Below are 18,563 nucleotides of genomic sequence, written 5' to 3' on the forward strand. Positions count from 1 at the left end.
GCAGCTGTAGTGCCCATAATGTAGCTGGCCTGTCTCTTGAATGTTGTGGAACGTGTCCTACGTGCACTTCAAGCCTTGTGTAAATGCACTCCTAGGACTGTGGAGACCAAAGGTATCTGTCCTCTTCGCACTTTGCCAGCACGTATACAGCCAGCCATGCCAAAAGATAAGTCAAGATTTATGCCTGTGCAACCTGAGGCTACTGGGGCAGGGAGCTGGGGGCGGGGTTAGTCCCTGAAGGAACTGGATGTCTTTAGCAGCATCTTTATACATCATTCCCCTGACTTCAAAAGGTAAGTTCTGTCACACACGTTGGGTAACCAGACATCCTGATATTAGGGGCTTTGACTTACATATGTGACTCTACCGACCCCACCCAAAAAAAGTGTCCCAGTTTTTCACACCTGTGAACAGTCCGTTCACCCTGTGTCCACACCAGGGATGTAAAATCACGTTTAATCAGTTAACTGGTTAAACCTTAGATTTTTACCAATTAATCGATTAAGCACAATGTGGGGCTGCCGCCGCCTCCACTAACCCAGCCCGGGGCTCCCAAGTCTGTGCGGGGCTACTGGCTCCTGCCCCAGCCCACTATGCAACGGGGCCAGTGGGGCTCAAGCAACCCTCTACCATCAGCAAGCTGTGGCCGGGGGTCTGCTCCCAAGAGCTGATTAACTGTGTAGTCAACCTGTGGAACTCCTTGTCAGAGGAGGCGGTGAAGGCTAGGAATATAACAGTTTAAAGAGAAGCTAGATCATTTCATGGAGGTTAGGTCCATAAAAGGCTATTAGCCAGGGGATAAAATGGTGTCCCTGGCCTCTGTTTGTCAGAGGCTGGAGATGGATGGCACAAGACAAATCGCTTGATCATTGTCTTCGGTCCACCCTTTCTGGGGCACCTGGTGCTGGCCACCGTCAGCAGACAGGCTACTGGGCTAGATGGACCTTTGGTCTGACCCAGTACGTCCATTCTTATTTTCTTATGTTCTTATTACCTGGTAGGCATCACCCAGTAATGGTGATTCTTACTGAATAACTAGTTAAATGGTTACCCTTTCATATCCGTGGGCCACATAAGAATGTGAGACTCTTCTCTAGTGGCCCTGGGTGTGATACTGTAAAAACTGCTGAGCTAAATAATATCTCCAGGAATTTTTGAGACTTCCAAGATCTTTCCTCCTCCTAACAATTCCTAACCCACCTGTGAAACATTCTCCTCCGTTCTCCATGAGTTCTTCTTCCTGTCCGAAGAACTCATGGAGTCCCTCTCCATCTCTTTCCTTGTTTCTGCCTGGTCTCCTTGGTTACCTCAACTCTCTTTAGATGTGGGTTTTTTTCCTCTTGTTCTCTAGTGTGAATAAAGCGGATGGCTGAATGCAGTGGCACCAGGGCCTAGCCTGCAATGGGTACTATGCAAATACCAGCTGTATATCTTATACACCAAACGCCTACGTCCCTTGATGGACAGGCCCTGCTTTTCTCAAATGAGACACACTGTGCCGGTCTTGCACAAGACCCTTTGGTCTGTTAGCACTGTTTTCAGGAAGTGGTGTTGTCGGTTTGAATTGTTCTGGGATATTCTAACTAACAATTAATTAGCACTTCAGTGGCATTTTTTTTAAAATTTTCAGTGAGCTTTACATTCCCTAAGCAATTCACAGACTTCTGACGAAGTTAGCCGCTGTTCTCCCCATTTTATAAGGCAGAGAGGTGAAATAGCGTGTCCATGGTCACAGAAGGGAATCAGTATCCGAGCCAGATGTGGCAGGTTCAGAGTAAGTGCGTGTGCTCACACCCCCCCCCCTTTCGTCGACTATTCCAGGATCTCCCGGTCAGGTCTCCAGCCATCATCTGTCTCTGGGTCAGGGTCCCTTGTCCCGCGGCTTTCTGACTCTGCGTTTTAAGGCTGCGTGTTCTCTTTCCTACACTGTGGCTGTGTCTAGACTGGCCAGTTTTTCTGGAAAATCAGCCACTTTTCCGGAAAAACTTGCCAGCTGTCTATACTGGCCGCTTGAATTTCCGCAAAAGCACTGACTTCCTACTGTAAGAAATCAGTGCTTTTTGCGGAAATACTATGCTGCTCCCGTTCAGGCAAAAGTCCTTTTACGCAAAACTTTTGCGCAAAAGGGCCAGTGTAGACAGCTCAGATTTGTTTTCCGCATAAAAGCCCAGATCGCGAAAATGGCGATCGGGGCTTTTTTGCAGAAAAGCGCGTCTAGATTGGCCACGGACGCTTTTCTGCAAAAAGTGCTTTTGTGGAAAAGCGTCCTGCCAATCTAGATGCTCTGTTCCGAAAATGCTTTTAAATGGAAAACTTTTCCGTTAAAAGCATTTCCGGAAAATCATGCCCATCTAGACGTAGCCTGTGATAGCTCTGGCAAGCCAATCTAACTAGAGCAGGGATCTCCAACCTTTTTAAACACCAGATCACTTTTTGAATTTAAGTGCAATCCAGGATCTACCTCGATGCAAATACCCTTGTCCTGCCTCCTTTTTGCCCCTTCTCTGAGGCACTGTCCCCTGGTGACTCCATCCTCCTTCCTCCATCCTTCCTCCCTTTCACCAGGCAGGGACAGAGGGGTCAGGTGCAGGCTCTGGTCTTGGGTTAAGGGATTTGGAATGTGAGAGGGGCTCTGAACTGAGCCTGGGGCAGGGGGTGGGCTGCAGGAGGGGTTCAGGGTACAGCTTTGTCAGGGAGTTTAGGTCCAGAGGGCTCAGGGCTAAGGCAGGGGGTTGGTGGGCAACAGGGGGTACATGACTGGAGCAGGGGTTTGGCGCTGGCTCCAGACGGGCACTGCTTACCTCAGGTGGCTCCTGGCTAAGGCAGGCTCACCCTTGCCAGGGCCCTGCACCACTCTCCAAAGCAGCCAGCAAACTCCCTGCATCCCAAGCCCTGTTGTGCCCTGCCCTTCGTTCTGTGGAGACAGAATACAGGATGGGAGAGGGGGACATCAGCACCCCTCCTCTCCCTTCCCTGCTCTGCACAGCAAGCAGGAGGCACCTGGAAGGGGGCAAGTGCTAAGCCAAAGGGCAGGAGAGGCACACCCCTGGGGGGAGGGGCAGTTGAAGTGCGGGTACTTGATAGCCTCTTGGCCGAACCAGTCAGGATCACTTGCCAGGGGCTCTAAGATCTACCAGTAGATCCCGAGCTCACTGAACTAGAGACCGTACCTCTGCTTGGCTTTCTGAGTGTCATCACGCAGCCCTTTCCAAGCCAGCACCTTCATTCCTAAGGTAAAAGCATGCGAGACTCATCATATGATGGAAACAAGTCAGTCACTTTTCCTCACTCGCTTTCTCCACACCTGTCATGGTTTTATAGACCTCGATCATCTCCCCCCTTCGTCGCCTCTTTCCTAAGCTGAAAAGTCCCCGTCTTTTTAATCTCTCTTCATAGGGCAGCCGTTCCAAAGCTCTCGACATCTGTGTTGCCCTTTTCTGAACCTTTTCCAATGCCACGAGATCTTTTTGGAGATGTGGTGACCACATCTGTGTGCCGTATTCAAGATGTTGTGCACCAGGGACTTATATAGATAGAGGCGATCAGATATTCTCTGTCCCTTTTTTAATGAGTCTATCATGCTTTTACCTTCCGACTGAATGCGCTTGTTTAGAAAGGGCCAAGGTTTCTGAGATCCAATTAATTATCCGTTAATTACAGTGCGGTCTGTTATTTTCACAGCGATAAGAACACACCAGGGTTAATTGGTTTGGAAAACAGCATGCCAATGGGTTTCTTAAGCTTCTTTCAACCAACTTTGCCCAGTGCCAGCCAATTCCTGGGCAAGTCTGAAGTACCCTTATCTTATCAGAGGGCCGTATAAAGACAACAGCAGAGAGAACTCCGCTACTGTGTCCCAGGAGAGCAGGGTAAGAGGAAAACACCGCTTCTGCATTATGACTAAGAAATATATTATGGACCACAGTTCTCCAATCTGTGAGCTCGGTAAGTTATCCTTAATTCAGAGGGTCAGTCCATGGGCTACGGGTATAAGAGACAAGGGAAGGAAATGCCTTTCCTGGGTCTTCGTGCTTACTGGGTAACTGGTTAACCAGTTACCCTTTCACCAGGTAAAGGACATACTCCACCACTGACTCGCTGTCCGGAGTGGCCTTCCCCTCCCATGCACCCCTCATCAGGTCTAGGGGGCCCCTCACCCTTCTCCCGTACAGCAACACGAACAGGGAGAACCCCGTGGATTTCTGGGGCACTTCCCTGTCTGCAAACAGCTGATGGGGTAAGTACTTGTCCCAGTCTTGCAGATGCTGGTCTATAAAGGTTTTCAGCATTTGCTCCAGTGTCCCATGGAACCTCCCCACCAGCCCATTGGACTGGGGGTGATACGCTGAGGCCCAGGTGTTCTGGAGCCCGCATTTCTCCCACCAACACTAGAAAGGGCCAACATGAAGTTGGACTATGGTCTGTAAGGACCTCCTCGGGGAATCCCACCCTGCTGAAAATGGCCAGCAGCCACTGTCTGCCTCAACAGAGGGCAAGCCACAGCCGTTGGGAAGCGAGTAGCAAAATCTACCACCCCCAGGATGTATTTCTTCCCCGTCCGGGTTGCCCTGCTCAGGGGTCCCACTAGATCCATCACCGCCTTCTGGAAAGGCTCCTCTATGATGGGCAGGGGCCGCAAAGGTGCTTTACGCTTGTCTGGGCTTTCCCCACCCTCGGGCAGGAGTCGCAGGTCATGCAATACTGGTGGGTAGCGTCAGAGGCCCCGGGCCAGGAAAAGTTCTGCAGCAGCCGGACTCCTTGGTGCCCCAGAAAGGGGCTATCATGGGCCAGGTACAGCAGCCCATGGTGGGACCTCCGGGGCGCCACCAGCTGCCCCTCACCTCCCAAGATTCAGTTTGCCCCGGGCCAGTCCATTCCCGGTCCAGGAATCCCTTCTCCCACAGGAGTCTCTCCCTGTGGTCCTCCCACAGGGACCCGGCACTGCCCTGGGCAGCCAGGGCCCTCAGCTTCTCTAAAGAGGGATCCCTGTGCAGCTCCATTTGGAACGCCACTGCTGGGCTGGTGGTTAGGACCCCGGAGGGATGTGCCTCAGTTTCCCTACCCTGGGCTAGAGGCTCCAGGCTGCCACTGTCCAGCCCTACCCTCAGTGCTCCCTCCCTCCCCCCCCCCCCACTTCTAGGAGGTCCTGCACCCCTCGCTGACTCTGGCTCAGGTTAGGCCCAGGGTATTGGGCGTGTTCTTCGGCCAGTCCTCCAGATCGTTATCCATTAGCACCGCCATGGGCAGCTGAACATGCACCCCTACCTCCTTGGGCCCCCATTTCAGGTGTATCCTTGCTACAGGCACTGTAACCGGGGGGCTGAACACTCCACTCAGGGTCAGGTCAGTATCGGACACCAGCTGGTCTGGGTCCACCACCTCAAGCTGTGCCAGTGTCACCTCCACCCCCGTATCCAGAATCCCTGGATGCTCCTTCCTCAATGGGGATGACGTGACGATTGTTCCCTGGGGCCTGACCCACACGCACCTGGCGGATGGAGTACGGCCGCTCTGGGGCTGGTGCCTCGCCCTCTCCAGAGGGCCTGCCCTGCCGGTCTCCTCTCCTGGCATAGCCCAGTTAACTCCACCCCCCCGGCCAGTGGGATGCAGTGCTCCAGGTGTGCTTCCAGCCAGTTGATGCTCCTGGGGCCCTGCCTGGCTGCCATCTCCTTCCCCCTCTGGCATTGTGCCACCTTGGGCCCTTTTTGGCCACAGAAGTTGCATTTCAGGTCCCTCAAGTCCCATGATGGGGGTCGTCCTGCCCTGGCATTCTGGGGCCCCCCTGGGCTGGGCTTCCTGGAGTCCCACCTCCGAGGGGTCTCCAAGTGACCCCTTCTGAGACCCTGGTGCGAGTCTCCCGCCCGTCCCTGATCTGCTGGCCACAAACTCGTCCGCCAGCGCCCCCGCCCTGCGCAGGTCTGTGGGCCGCCGGCCGGCCAACCCCGCCTTGGGGTCTGGGGGCGAATGTCCTACCGCTGCTCCAGCCCCACCAGGTTGTAAACGCCCTCGGCAGCGGTGGCCCCGGCCCCCTTCCCCGCTGGTGGAGATATTCCCCCAGCACGTTGGCCCCCTCCTTGTACGTGGCACCAGGGGACTTGCACAGGCCCCGGAACCGTGTCCGGTCACCTCGTGGTCAGCTCCCATCTCAGCAGCCAGGCCTGTTTGAACAGCTCCTAGTCCTCAGCCTCAATCCCGTCCCTCGGGCCGAATGTCGCTCTGGCCTTGGGCCCAGCAGGGGGTCGGGCTGCGGAGCCGTCTGCCGGGTGGATCCGGGGCAGGTCACAAGCCCTCTCCCAGGCTGTGATGCCATCCCCCGCCTTACACGGGGGGAGCAACTTGGAGTCCAGCTTCCCCCCAGAGCCGCCATCGCGGGGCCCTTCCCCACTTAGCCCCAGGCAGGCCCTCTTGGCCCGTCTCTTCTCCAGCTCCAGCTCGTGCTTCCGCTGCTGGACACGGTCCTGTCGCTCTCTCTGCCCGTCCACCAGCCTCTGCTCCTGCAGCTCCAGCTCCAGCTCCCCCGGGGAAAGCCCGGATTGGGGCTCCCCTGCACTGGCTGGGGAGTCAGCTCTGACAGACTCCAGGCTGCTATACTGACTCCCCCCCCTCCCCCCGGCTACTCCCTGGCTCTCCGGGAATCCCGAGAGCCCCACTGGGACCCGGAGCCTGGAGCTCCCACTGGTCATTCTCCAGCAGCTGAGCTCCCCACGCTCAGCCGTCTCCCCCGCACAGACATGCCAGGCCGCTCTGACGGAGCTGGGCACAGGCCATGTCCCCGCTGGTTCCTTCAGCACCCTCGCTTGTTTCTGGCCATCACGCCGCCCTGCGCCTGCGCAGCCAACTGTCCACAGGGTGCACCCCAACCACCCTCTGCTGCCACATGTCACGGCTCACAGGTGGTGCCCACACTTGGACCCTGGCTACTGGGTGGACCCCCCCCTCCAGTGCGGCAGCCCCTTCCCAGGGAGCCCCCTCCAGTCCAGCGGCAGTGAGACAGCCCTTAATCAGGGGGGCCACCCCAGTGCGGTGACACTCTCTCGGGGGGCCCACTGTCACCTGGGGGGCTGCCCCTCCGCCTCCGGGACGGCGCCTCTCAGGGCCTCCAGCCGCGAGCCCCTTCGGGGGGTCCCCTCCCTCTGGACCCCAGGGTCTCCCCTCCCAGAGGGAATAGCACCCCCCGTTCCCCAGCCCAGAGCGACTCTCAGCCAGCACCAGACAGGAGGGTCTATGGAGCTTTGAACAGCAACGTGTCACGTCGGCCTGGGCCCCCCGGCACAGCACGTCAGTCTCCCCTGCAGCCCCGTGGTCTCGGCCTGCTCTGCTCCCTGTCCCGAACAGCCCAACAGTCTCCCAGCAGAGCCTCCAATATCCCCAGCGACAGCCCCTCCCCTGTCCAGTGTCTCTCTCCAAGTAACCCCTCTCCTCTCCCCTTCCCTCTCCTCCGTCCAATGTCCCCCCCTCGCTGGGACCAGCTGGGCAGGGCACCGAGGTCTTCCCCCTGCAGCCCCTGGTCTATGGTCTGGCCGGAACCACTTGTGTCCTCGGAGCAGGGTCGGTGGGTGACCAGGGGACACAGGGCCCCCGGGTGCAGCTTGTTCTTCCTCACCCGGATGAGGAGCTCCAGGTCTGGGCTGTTCTCTGAAACAACAAACTCCCTCCTCCTTGTCACATTAAACCAGCAACATCCAGGCACTGAATGCCCCCCCTTTGGAGCCCCCAAAACTCCCCACTTCCTCACAGTTCCCTACTGCGAATAAAGCGGACGGCTGAATGCAGTCGCACAAGGATTGGTACTATGCAAATACTAACTAGACCTTATACACCAAACGCCTACGTCCCTTGATGGACAGGCCCTGCTTTTCTCATATGAGATATAGGCTATGTCTACACTCGCAGCTTCTTGCGTGAGACATATGCAAATGAGGATAAGCATGGAATATCGCCGAGCCTCATTTGCATACCTAATGAGCCGCCATTTTTACAGAAGAGGCTCTTGCGCCACAAGGAGCTGTCTCCACCGCCCCTTCTTGCGCAAGAAAACCCCTCTTGTGCAACGCCGCTACGCTGATTATTTTCAGGAACAACGGTGTTGCGCAAGAGGGGTTTTCTTGCACAAGAAGGGGCAGTGTAGACAGCTCCTTGTGGCGCAAGAGCCTCTTCTGCAAAACGGCGGCTCATTAGGTATGCAAATGAGGCTCGGCAATATGCCACGCTTAGCCTCATTTGCATATTTCTCACGCAAAAAGCCTCGAGTGTAGACATAGCCAATCTGTGCTGGTCTTGCACAGATCCTTTGGTCTGGTAGCACTGTTTTCAGGAAGTGGCGTTGTCACCTTGACTTTAACTCTGCACCATTGTTCTGGGGTATTCTTCTTACAAACAATTAGCACTTCAGCGGCTTTTTAAAAAAAATTTTTTTGGTGGGATTTACATTCCCTAAGCAATTCACAGACTTCTGACGAAGTTAGCCGCTGTTCTCCCCGTTTTACAAGGCAGAGAGGTGAAATAGCGTGTCCATGGTCACAGAAGGGAATCAGTATCCGAGCCAGCTGTGACAGGTTCAGAGTAACTGCATCTGCACGCACACACACACCCCTTTCATCGTCTACTTCAGGATCTCCTGGTCAGGTCTCCACCCATCATCTGTGTCTGGGTCAGGAACCCTTGTCCTGCTGCTTTCTGACCCGGGGGATTAAGGCTGCATGTTCCCTGCCCTACATTGTGATATCTCTTGCAAGCCGGTCTAACTAGAGACTGCCCCAATGCTTGGCTTTCTGAGTGTCATCACACAGCCGTTTCCAAGCAAGCACCTTCATTCCTAAGGTAAAAGCATGCGAGACTCATCATATGATGGAAACAAGTCAGTCACTTTTCCTCACTCGCTTTCTCCACACCTGTCATGGTTTTATAGACCTCGATCCTCTCCCCCCCTTCGTTGCCTCTTTCCTAAGCTGAAAAGTCCCCGTCTTTTTAATCTCTCTTCATAGGGCAGCCGTTCCAAAGCCCTCGACATCTGTGTTGCCCTTTTCTGAACCTTTTCCAATGCCACGAGATCTTTTTGGAGATGTGGTGACCACATCTGTGTGCCGTATTCAAGATGTGGTGCACCAGGGACTTATATAGAGGCGATCAGATATTCTCTGTCCCTTTTTTATGAGTCCATCGTGTTTTTACCTTACAACTGAATGCGCTGGCTTAGAAAGGGCCAAGGTTTCTGAGATTCAATTAATTATCCATTAATAACAGCCCAGTCAGTTATTTTCACAGCGATAAGAGCACACCAGGGTTAATTGGTTTGGAAAACAGCATTCCAGGGGGTTTCTTAGCTCTTTCAACCAGCTTTGCCCAGTGCCAGCCAATTCCTGAAGTACCCTTATCTTATCAGAGGGTTGTATAAGGACAGAAACAGAGTGAACTCCGCTACTGTGTCCAAGGAGCTGCAGGGTAAGAGGCAAACACCACTTCTGCATTATGACTAAGAAATATATTATGGACCACAGTTCTCCAATCTGTGAGCCGGGTAAGTGTTCTGAGAGCGGGGTAGAGCTAGGATATCTATTTCTAATGAGAGGTTTCCTTAATTGAGAGGGTCGGTCCGTGGCTGCGGATATGAGGCAAAGGAAGGCAATGCCTTTCCTGGGTCTTAGTGCTCAACTGGCCCCTCTTCTTGTTCTTATTCTGACCATTCCTTAAGACTCCCACCGTGGGCTGTTGCTGCTGGCAGACTGGGACTCTTCCCCCAGATTGGATCTGTTAACTTAAAAGTGAAAAGCCTTCCAGCTTACCAGACCCAAGTTGAACCTCTCTAGTCTGGTACCCTGGGGACCTGACCAGTGCTGAACCAGAACATTTGCTGGACCACAGGAGTTCAGTATTATCTGGCAGCATTCCCAACACTTCCGCTGCTTATTAGGCTCCTAGAAGACATTTAGGAGTAAATTAAAGCTAAATAACAGCCCAGAACACTGAGCTGGGGGCTGCAAACAAACTTCATGGGACCGCGGGAAACTGGGCCACAGCCATGATAAGTGGACGTCCGGCAAACTAAAATGAGGGATGTTAAGTAATGGTTAATTAGCTAATCGAGTAGTTGATGGAATTTCCAGCGACTACTCAATTAGTCGATAAGGGGGGGAGGGTGTATGCTACTGCTTCTGCAGCTCTGCATTTTAAATGTACCCTCTGCCATCACCAAACTCTTGGATGAATTTACCGAATTGAAGACAAAATCTGAGCAATGTAGCTTCTCCTCTGAGCTGGGGCACCAGGCAATTGCCTGGCTTACAACTTCCTAATGCTGGCCCTGGCTTCTATATGCAGAAAGCCAGTTGTGGCACAGGTGGGCCATGGAGTTTTTATAGCAAGCGGGGGAAGTGGGGAGGGTGGCACTGAAAGAAAAAGGCTGAGAACATCTGCCTTAGAATATGTGCTAAGTATTCATGCTAAACAATCGCTCTTGCTCTTAGCAGTGACACACAGGCCGTGTCTAGACTGGCCAGTTTTTCCGGAAAATCAGCCGCTTTTCCGGAAAAACTTGCCAGCTGTCTACACTGGCCGCTTGAATTTCCGCAAAAGCACTGACTTCCTACTGTAAGAAATCAGTGCTTTTTGCGGAAATACTATGCTGCTCCCATTCGGGCAAAAGTCCCTTTTGCGCAAAACTTTTGCGCGAAAGGGCCAGTGTAGACAGCTCAGATTTGTTTTGCGCAAAAAAGCCCCGATCACGAAAATGGCGATTGGGGCTTTTTTGCGGAAAAGCGCGTCTGGATTGGCCATGGACACTTTTCCACAAAAAGTGCTTTTGCGGAAAAGCGTCCTGCCAATCTAGACGCTCTTTTCTGAAAATGCTTTTAACGGAAAGCTTTTCCGTTAAAAGCATTTCCGGAAAATCATGCCAGTCTAGATGTAGCCACAGAGTATATTTCCCAGAGCTGAAGGAGAGTTCTGTGTAGCTCAATAGCTTATCTCTCTCCCCAGAAGCAGGGCCCATAAAAGCCATCACCTCACTCACCCACCCTGTCCATTATTGAAGTCAGCAGCAGCAGTAAGCGCTCAGTGCCCTTTGCAAGTCAGGGCTAAAGCACTTCACCTGGAGCTCCCCAAAGACAGGCAGCAGATACCCCAATGCCCATCCTCCTGTTCCTTGCGGGTAAATGCTGCTCTGTTATCTTTCTGCTCCAAAGGAGGCTTGGGTAACATTTCTCTGAAAGGGGAAAGAGCTTTTAGGGACTATGCTGCCTCCATGTGGTCTGATTAGGCCTTGAACTTCCCAGAGCGGAGATCTGTCTTTGTGATTGCAATGGGGCCAAAAAGGGGTTACAGTAGAATGGGCAATAAAACGGCAGCCGTTTGCCAGGGTTAGCCTCTGGTGGGCCACTACTATATTTAATTGCGTTTCTGCAGCGCGCCCGTTGGCCACGGATTACCGCCAGCAATGGGAACGGGGCGGATCGGGGGACTGCTTCCTGCAGCTCCCATTAGCTGGGTATGATGATCCACGGCCAATGGAAGCTGCAATAGCTGCAGAGGCCCCGGTGAATAGAGCAAAGGGGGCTCACCAGGGACTAACCTTGGGGACCCACATCCAGTCTACAGACCAGTATTTGCCCACCCCTGGGTTACAGCCATCTCCCCTTGGAGAGCTCCCTGTTGCACCGGTCTGTTGCTCACTAGGGCCAAGCAGTGTTGTTGGGCTGAGCCTCAGGTGGTCTGGGTTCTAGTTTTCGCTCCGACACTGCCCTTCTGCATGTTTCTGGACAAGAGTCAGTGCTCCCTGCCTCAGTTTCCCCAGTATGGCGCTGCACCAGAGGGCCTCTGCGCATCCCCAGGGTGGAGCCTTTGGTCCCACTTCGGAGCTGCACTGGCAGGTCCTGGTCCCAACTACGGACCGTGTGTCTCCAGTGCAGAATTCTGCCAGCAGGCCATGGTGGAGCTGCACCAGGGGGCCCCGTGTCCCCACGGCGGAGCTGCACCAGGGGGCCCTGTGTTCCCAAGCTGGAGCTGCACCTGGAGACTCAGTGTCCCCACGGTGGAGCTGCACCAGGGGGCCCTGTGTCCCCACGGCGGAGCCGCACCGGGAGACGCGGCACCACTGCGCAGCCGCAGCATGAGTGGGCTGGGCTGCCCCTGCGCGTCAACGAGGCATCGGTGTCGGCGTAACCCCTGCGCGGCAACGTCAGCACGCAGGGAGGGGGGGGGGGTCGGCCGCTGCGCGGCCAAAGAGGGCGGGGCCAGGGGTGAGCGGGGGCGGGGCCCGGCGGTGAGGGGGCGGGGCCGGGAACGGGGCCGGGGCCGAGAGACATGGAGCGCGGGAGGCCCCAGGGGAGGCCCGCGGGGCCGGGCGGCGGCGGATCCGGAGCGGGGCGGTGAGCGCCGGGCTGGCGTGTGGGGGACAGAGGTGGGGGAGGGGCTGGCAGAGGGGAGGGGCTGGCACGTGGAGGGCAGAGGTGGGGGGGCTGGCAGAGGGGAGCAGTGGTGGGGGAGGGGCTGGCAGAGGGGAGCAGTGGTGGGGGAGGGGCTGGCAGAAGGGAGGGGCTGGCACGTGGAGGGCAGTGGTGGGGGAGGGGCTGGCAGAGGGGAGCAGTGGTGGGGGAGGGGCTGGCAGAAGGGAGGGGCTGGCACGTGGAGGGCAGTGGTGGGGGAGGAGCTGGCACGGGGGGGGGGGGGGCAGGGGGAGCTGGTACCCAGGGACCAGAGGATTCTCGGGGGATTCTGGCCCTGCAGGGCCCTGTGAAGGCGCCTACCCTTGGAGGGGCGGTCGGGGGAGCTGGCGTTTGGTGGGGGTGGGAGCGCAGCGGTAGGGGGGCTGGTGCAGATCCCTGGGACGGGAAAGGGGCAGCAGGCTGGTGGCAGGTGCATGCCTCCGAGAAGGGGCAGCGGCGACTCCCTGGGGCTGCTGGAGATGGGGTGGGTGGGTCGCGGGGGTTTGGTTCACGGATGCTTCCGGGCCATCGGGCCGACGTAGGGAAGAGGTGACAGAGTGGAGGGAATGACGCTGACTTGTGACTCAAGTGTGTACAGCCGGATCCTTGATGTTCATCTCACGGTCGCTCTCTTCCTTGCACAGTGCCCCTTGGCGGCGAGCGGCACTCAGCACGCCAGGCACTGTCCTTGCATGGCGGGGCGCAGTGACCATGTGTGGATGGCCTGGCATTCTCCCATGTGGGCTGTGACCTTGTGGTGTCCTGTAGCTGTGTGGCCATTAGTGTTACCGGCTTCAGCTCTCAGCAGGATTTTGCAGCCTGTTTTTAGTGCCGCAAGGCTGCTTGGTGCTTTAAAGGCCAGCTCAGAGAGCAGATCGCTTGCTTCAGTGAGTTTACAATCTAAATGGACTCAGCCAAGACCTGTTAGTAATGTAAGTTTATGTTAAACAGGGATATGTAAGGTTAACTGGTGGGGGCTGGAGCCTTGGGCAGGTGACTGTTTTTGCCCCGCGTCGCCAGCAGAGGTTGCTCCAGACACCCAGAGCAGCCCCTGTCCATGTGGGAGTCACCGGCAGGGGCTCTGAGCTGCTCCAGCCCACCTGCAACAGAGGGTGGGGGCACATTTAACCAGTTAACCAATGACATGGGATTTTACTTCCCAAATGCTAACTTCTTTTTACAGATGGGGAAACTGAAGAATGAAGAGAGGTGGTTTGCAGGGATTAGGAAAAACTCTTTCCCTAAGATGGGGAAGCGCTGGGCTAGGTTCCCTAGGGAGGGGGTGGAATCTCCATCCCTAGAGGTTTTTAAGTCCCAGCTTGACAAAGCCCTGGCTGGGATGATTTAGTTGGGGTTGATCCTGTTTGGGGCAGGAGGCTGGACTTGATGACTCCTGAGGTCTCTTCCAGCCCTAGATTCTAAGATTCACAGGCAATGACAAAACCCAGGAATCCAGACTCCCAGTTTCTCCTGCTCTGACAACCCATACTAGTCTAGTGGTGGAAAGGAAGTACAGGTGTGGTCTCCTCACCTCAAAAAAGATATTTTGGCCTTAGAAAGGGTTCAGAAAACAGCAACCAAAATGATTAGGGGTTTGGAACGGGTCCCATATGAGGAGAGGCTAAAGCGACTGAGACTTTTCAGTTTAGAAAAGAGGAGACTGAGGGGGGATATGATAGAGGTCTATAAAATCATGAGTGGTGTGGAGAGTGTGAATAAAAAAAAGTTATTTATTAGTTCCCTAAATAGAAGAACTAGAGGACATCAAATGAAATTAATGGGTAGCAGGTTTAAAACTAATAAAAGAAAGTTCTTCACACAGCACATAGTCAACCTGTGGAACTCCTTGCCAGAGGAGGCTGTGAAGGCTAGGACTATAACAGAGTTTAAAGAGAAGCTAGATAATTTCCTGGAGGTTAGGTCCATAACAGGCTATTAGCCAGGGGATAGAAATGGTGTCCCTGGCCTCTGTTGTCAGAGGCTGGAGAGGGATGGCAGGAGACAAATTGCTTGGTCATTGTCTTCGGTCCACCCCCCTCTGGGGCCACTGTCGGCAGACAGGATACTGGGCTAGAAGGACCTTTGGTCTGACCCAGTACGGCCGTTCTTATGTCTGCTTCAAACCCGGGGGGAGGGTTAGCTTTCTGCCCTAGAGCCCAGCAAATCGAACCCTGCTTGAGGGATGCCCTGAAACCTGCGTTCTTATGTTCTCCCAATCATACGTCCCCTGGGTTTTTTTTAAGTGCTGTGATAGGAGTAGAGCACCGTTTGCTCTTGTCGAGGTTCCATTTGATGCCTCTGCTCAGTGAACAGGCTTCTGCTACTAGGAAACACCTTCCAAGGCTAATAGAAAATATTTGTCTGTTCTGCAACTGGTGTCATGTGGCAAGAAAAATGATCCAGGGAAGGCGCCTAAAGAGTTGTGCTTGGCTTGCAGGGCAAAATACGCCTAGATAACAAGGGTTGATGCTGCATAAATACCTTTGAATTACAACTGGGCTCACTGTTTAGGGGCACCGAGATCGTGTAACCTCTGGGGCAGACAATGGGCCAAAACTGGACCAACAGCTGCTTTGGAACGGATTGCAAAACCCTTTTGTTTGCTTATTGTTAGCTGATGGGCCTTGACTATGCCTTGACCAAAAAATGTGGACCTTGACAAAAAATAACGGACTCCCCCCGCCACACTTTGTTTGAAATGTGGCGACATCATGTGTGTCTCCCTATCTTCACTATGAAACATGGATTATTATTTGGCTTAGTGTTATCGTCACAAAGCCACATCATGTGTCTTCGGGTCCAAACTCCAGGGCTCGCTATGCACAGTGCAAAGTGGGACGCAACGTTATTTTAGTGTTCTGGGAAAGCTGAGAGAGCCCGTGAAGCACATGTTTCCGTTGCAGTACTTTCTGGTGAACACAATACAACAGAGTGCCAGGTACAGACCAGGGTGGGTCGCTGTAGTCCAGGGGTGGGGAACCTTTTTCGGATCGGAGGCTACTGACTCTCAGAAAAATCAGTCGGGGGCTGCACAAAAGTGAGAAGCAAAAAAACCCAAAACCAGCCACCTCGCTGACCTGGTCCCAGATTGAGAAGCAGAATAACACTGTTTATATTCCCCTAGCACCCCAGATCCTCGGGGTCCTGGGACAGTAGATTTTGGGGAGCACCAGGCTCTGGGATAAGGCCAAAATGGGTTCAGTGTGTAGGAGGGGGCTTCCAGGAAGGGACTACTCCCTCCCCCCTCGGAAGCAGCAAGAGGGGAAGCAGGAGCCGGTGCTGGGGAGAGCCAGCTTAAACCCCGTTTTCCCCCCAGCACTGGCTCCCTGGGGGGCAGGGGAGGCAGAAGCACAGCGGGGAACCTGGTGTGAACCAGGACCGAGCAGTCTTGGCTCGCGTCAGGTCCTGGACACTGCGCCTCTGCTTTTTAAATGTGGTAAGAGCTGCCAGGGGCTCCTGTACCTAACCTGCAAGAGCAAATGCCTCTGTAGTGAAGGGTCAGGTATAACTGAACATTTGGGGGTAGAATTCCCATGGTGAAACCAACACAGGACTCTAAGAGCTAGATGGGGGGTTCATAGAATCCTAGGGCGGGAAGAGACCTCAGGAGTCATTGAGTCCAGCCCCCTCCCCAAGGCAGGACCAACCCAACTCAATCAACTCAGCCAGGGCTTTGTCAAGCCGAGACTTAAAAACCCCTAGGGATGGAGATTCCACCACCTCCCTAGGGAACCCAGCCCAGTGCTTCACCACCCGCCTAGGGAAATAGATTTTCAATATCCAACCTGGACCTCCCCCTCTGCGACTTGAGCCCATTGCTCCTTGTTCTGCCATCTGTCACCACTGTGAACAGCCTCTCTCCATCCTCTTTGGAACCCCCTTCAGGAAGTTGAAGGCTGCTCTCAAATCCCCCCTCACTCATCACTTTCCTCTCATCCAATCCTCTAATTTGCCTAGGTCGCTCTGGACCCTGTCCTTACCTCTCCCCCAGCTTAGTGTCACCTGCAGACTTGCTGAGGGTGTAATCCATCCCCTCATCCAGGTCATTGATAAAGATGTTGAATAAAACCGGCCCTAGAACCGATCCTTGGGGCACTCCGCTAGAAACCGAGCGCCAACCTGACACTGAGCCGTTGATCAGTACCCGTTGGGCCCGACAATCTAGCCAGCTTTCTATCCACCTTACCGTCCATTTCTCCAATCCGTACTTCTTTAACTTGCTGGCAAGAATATTGTGGGAGACCGTATCAAAAACAAGGTATATGACTTCCCCATGTTCACAGAGCCTGTTACCTCCTCATAGAAGCTAATCCGATTGGTCAGGCATCGCTTGCCCTTCATGAATCCATGCTGACTGTTCCTGATCGCTTTCCCCTCTTCTAGGTGCTTCAAAATGGATTCCTTGAGGATCCCCTCCATGATTTTTCCGAGATTCTCTAACTTCATTGCACCAAGATCCCCGTTAGTCGTCAAAAATGACCCCACAACCCCTGGAGTGGGGACTGAAGCCTGACCCTGTTTGATTCCTCCTGCTCTGTGCAGGGAGCCAGCAGCAGAGGGCCTGTAACCTGACCCCTGCCGCCCGGCTTTGGCCCCGGGCAGTGGGGATTGGGTTTCAGCCCTGGACCCCAGCGACGCATGGGGTCACAATGCACTTTGGGGTCCTGCCCCACAGTTTAAGAACTGATGATCTAGATGCTTGGTGAAGGAAAACTAATCTTAGAGGGGTTTAAACTCCCCCAAAGTCCTGTGGGAGCACCTCTGTTGAGAAAGGCGAGCGAGTCCAGATCACTGAGCAGCAGTCTCCAGTCTGAAAACGCTGGTCAGGACTTTGTGCTTCCCTTAGTAAGGAATAGTGAAACCCACGTGGAAAAGCAGGTTTCATAGCTTAGGCCAGGTCTACACCATGGCAGGCCGGCTGAAGGTACGCCACTCCAGCTGTGTAGCATATGTCGAAAAGGGAAGCCGACTCCAGCTACGGAAAGGGCCGACTGCAATGAGTACAGGCAGCCGCCCTCAGCGTTCGATTTACGGGTCTATCCTAGACCTGATAAATCGAACAACAGCACGTCGATCTCCAGCACGGCCTATGAAGACGTGCCCTTAGATCAGCGAAGGCATTTGCAGTAGGAAGGACTTTGAACATAACTGAAAGGAAAATGATTCGTCGCTGTTATGTTGAGTCACGTTAGAGACCTGCGTGCAGAAAAGGTTTGGAATGATTCTGGATCTGTGTATCCCGGGGCAAGGCGGGGGGCGTGTCTGTGGAAGGGGTGGATAGCCATTCCCCTCTTTGCCTTGCTGGGCATGGATGAAGAGAGGCTTTCTCCTCTGAGGGTTTGGCAGTATCTACAGCGAAATAATAATGGAAAGTGGGTTGCATTTTCCTAGGGCTTAAAGAGATGACTGGCAACAGCTGGAAGATGAACTGTCGGGGAGGTCTCGTCATATCTTAATTGCTTGTAGAACATATTGGCCTAACCATTCACCCTTTCCGTTGCGGTACCGCTTCATGGCCACAACCCCATTAGGCCCTGTTCTGCCCGGGGCAATGGCGTCCCATTTCGGTAGTTGTGAAGAAGAGAACACTCCAGAGGAAAGTTTCCAAAACTTGCCTCCGCCTCTGTTTTTATTTTAGGCAGGCGTTTTTGTTTAAAAAAAAGCCCTGCACTTCTACAGCTGCTGCTTTGAATTGAAACATCTTAATATTATTATTTATATTGTATTTGTTGTGAGCAGGGATCCCATTGTGTGAGGAACTTCACAAACAGGTCTGGTCTGGGCAGCTGCAGGCTCTGCTCTCCTTCTGAGGGCTGAAACCTACAGGCTCCGTCTACACTGCAGGCTTTTTGCACAATAACTGTTTTGCGCAAGAGTTTCTGTGCAAGAATTCTTGCACAAGAGCACATCTACACTGGCATGTGCTTTTACGCAAGAGCATCCATGGCAGTGTGGACACTCTCTCTTGTGCAAGAACGCTCTGATGGCCATTTTAGCCATAGGGGTTTCTTGTGCAAGAAATCCCTGTTGCCCGTCCACACGGCCTTCTTGCGCAGGAGGGCTTATTCCTTGTGGGGAAAAGAATAACTCTTGCGCGAGAAGTTCTCTTTTCTGACACTTTAAATTTACTTGAGCAAGAACACA

The 18,563-nt window shown here is 54.1% G+C and overlaps 1 protein-coding gene across 3 annotated transcripts in view; it reads left to right on the plus strand.

The window, feature by feature from the left end:
• The first annotated feature begins 12,234 nt into the window (after positions 1–12,234).
• The window catches only part of SLC11A2 (solute carrier family 11 member 2), a 42,769-nt gene continuing 36,440 nt past the window's right edge, over positions 12,235–18,563 (plus strand). Inside the window, exon 1 of one of the 3 annotated variants that reach the window (XM_075901700.1) lies at positions 12,235–12,362. The gene's annotated coding sequence lies outside the window, so the exon portion shown is untranslated. Of the gene's footprint in view, positions 12,363–13,159; positions 13,352–17,475; positions 17,631–18,563 lie in introns of those variants that run through there. The other 2 variants (XM_075901703.1, XM_075901702.1) reach the window with 2 other exon arrangements.

This window comes from Pelodiscus sinensis, chromosome 19 (assembly GCF_049634645.1).
Source record: "Pelodiscus sinensis isolate JC-2024 chromosome 19, ASM4963464v1, whole genome shotgun sequence".
NCBI lineage: Eukaryota > Metazoa > Chordata > Testudines > Trionychidae > Pelodiscus > Pelodiscus sinensis.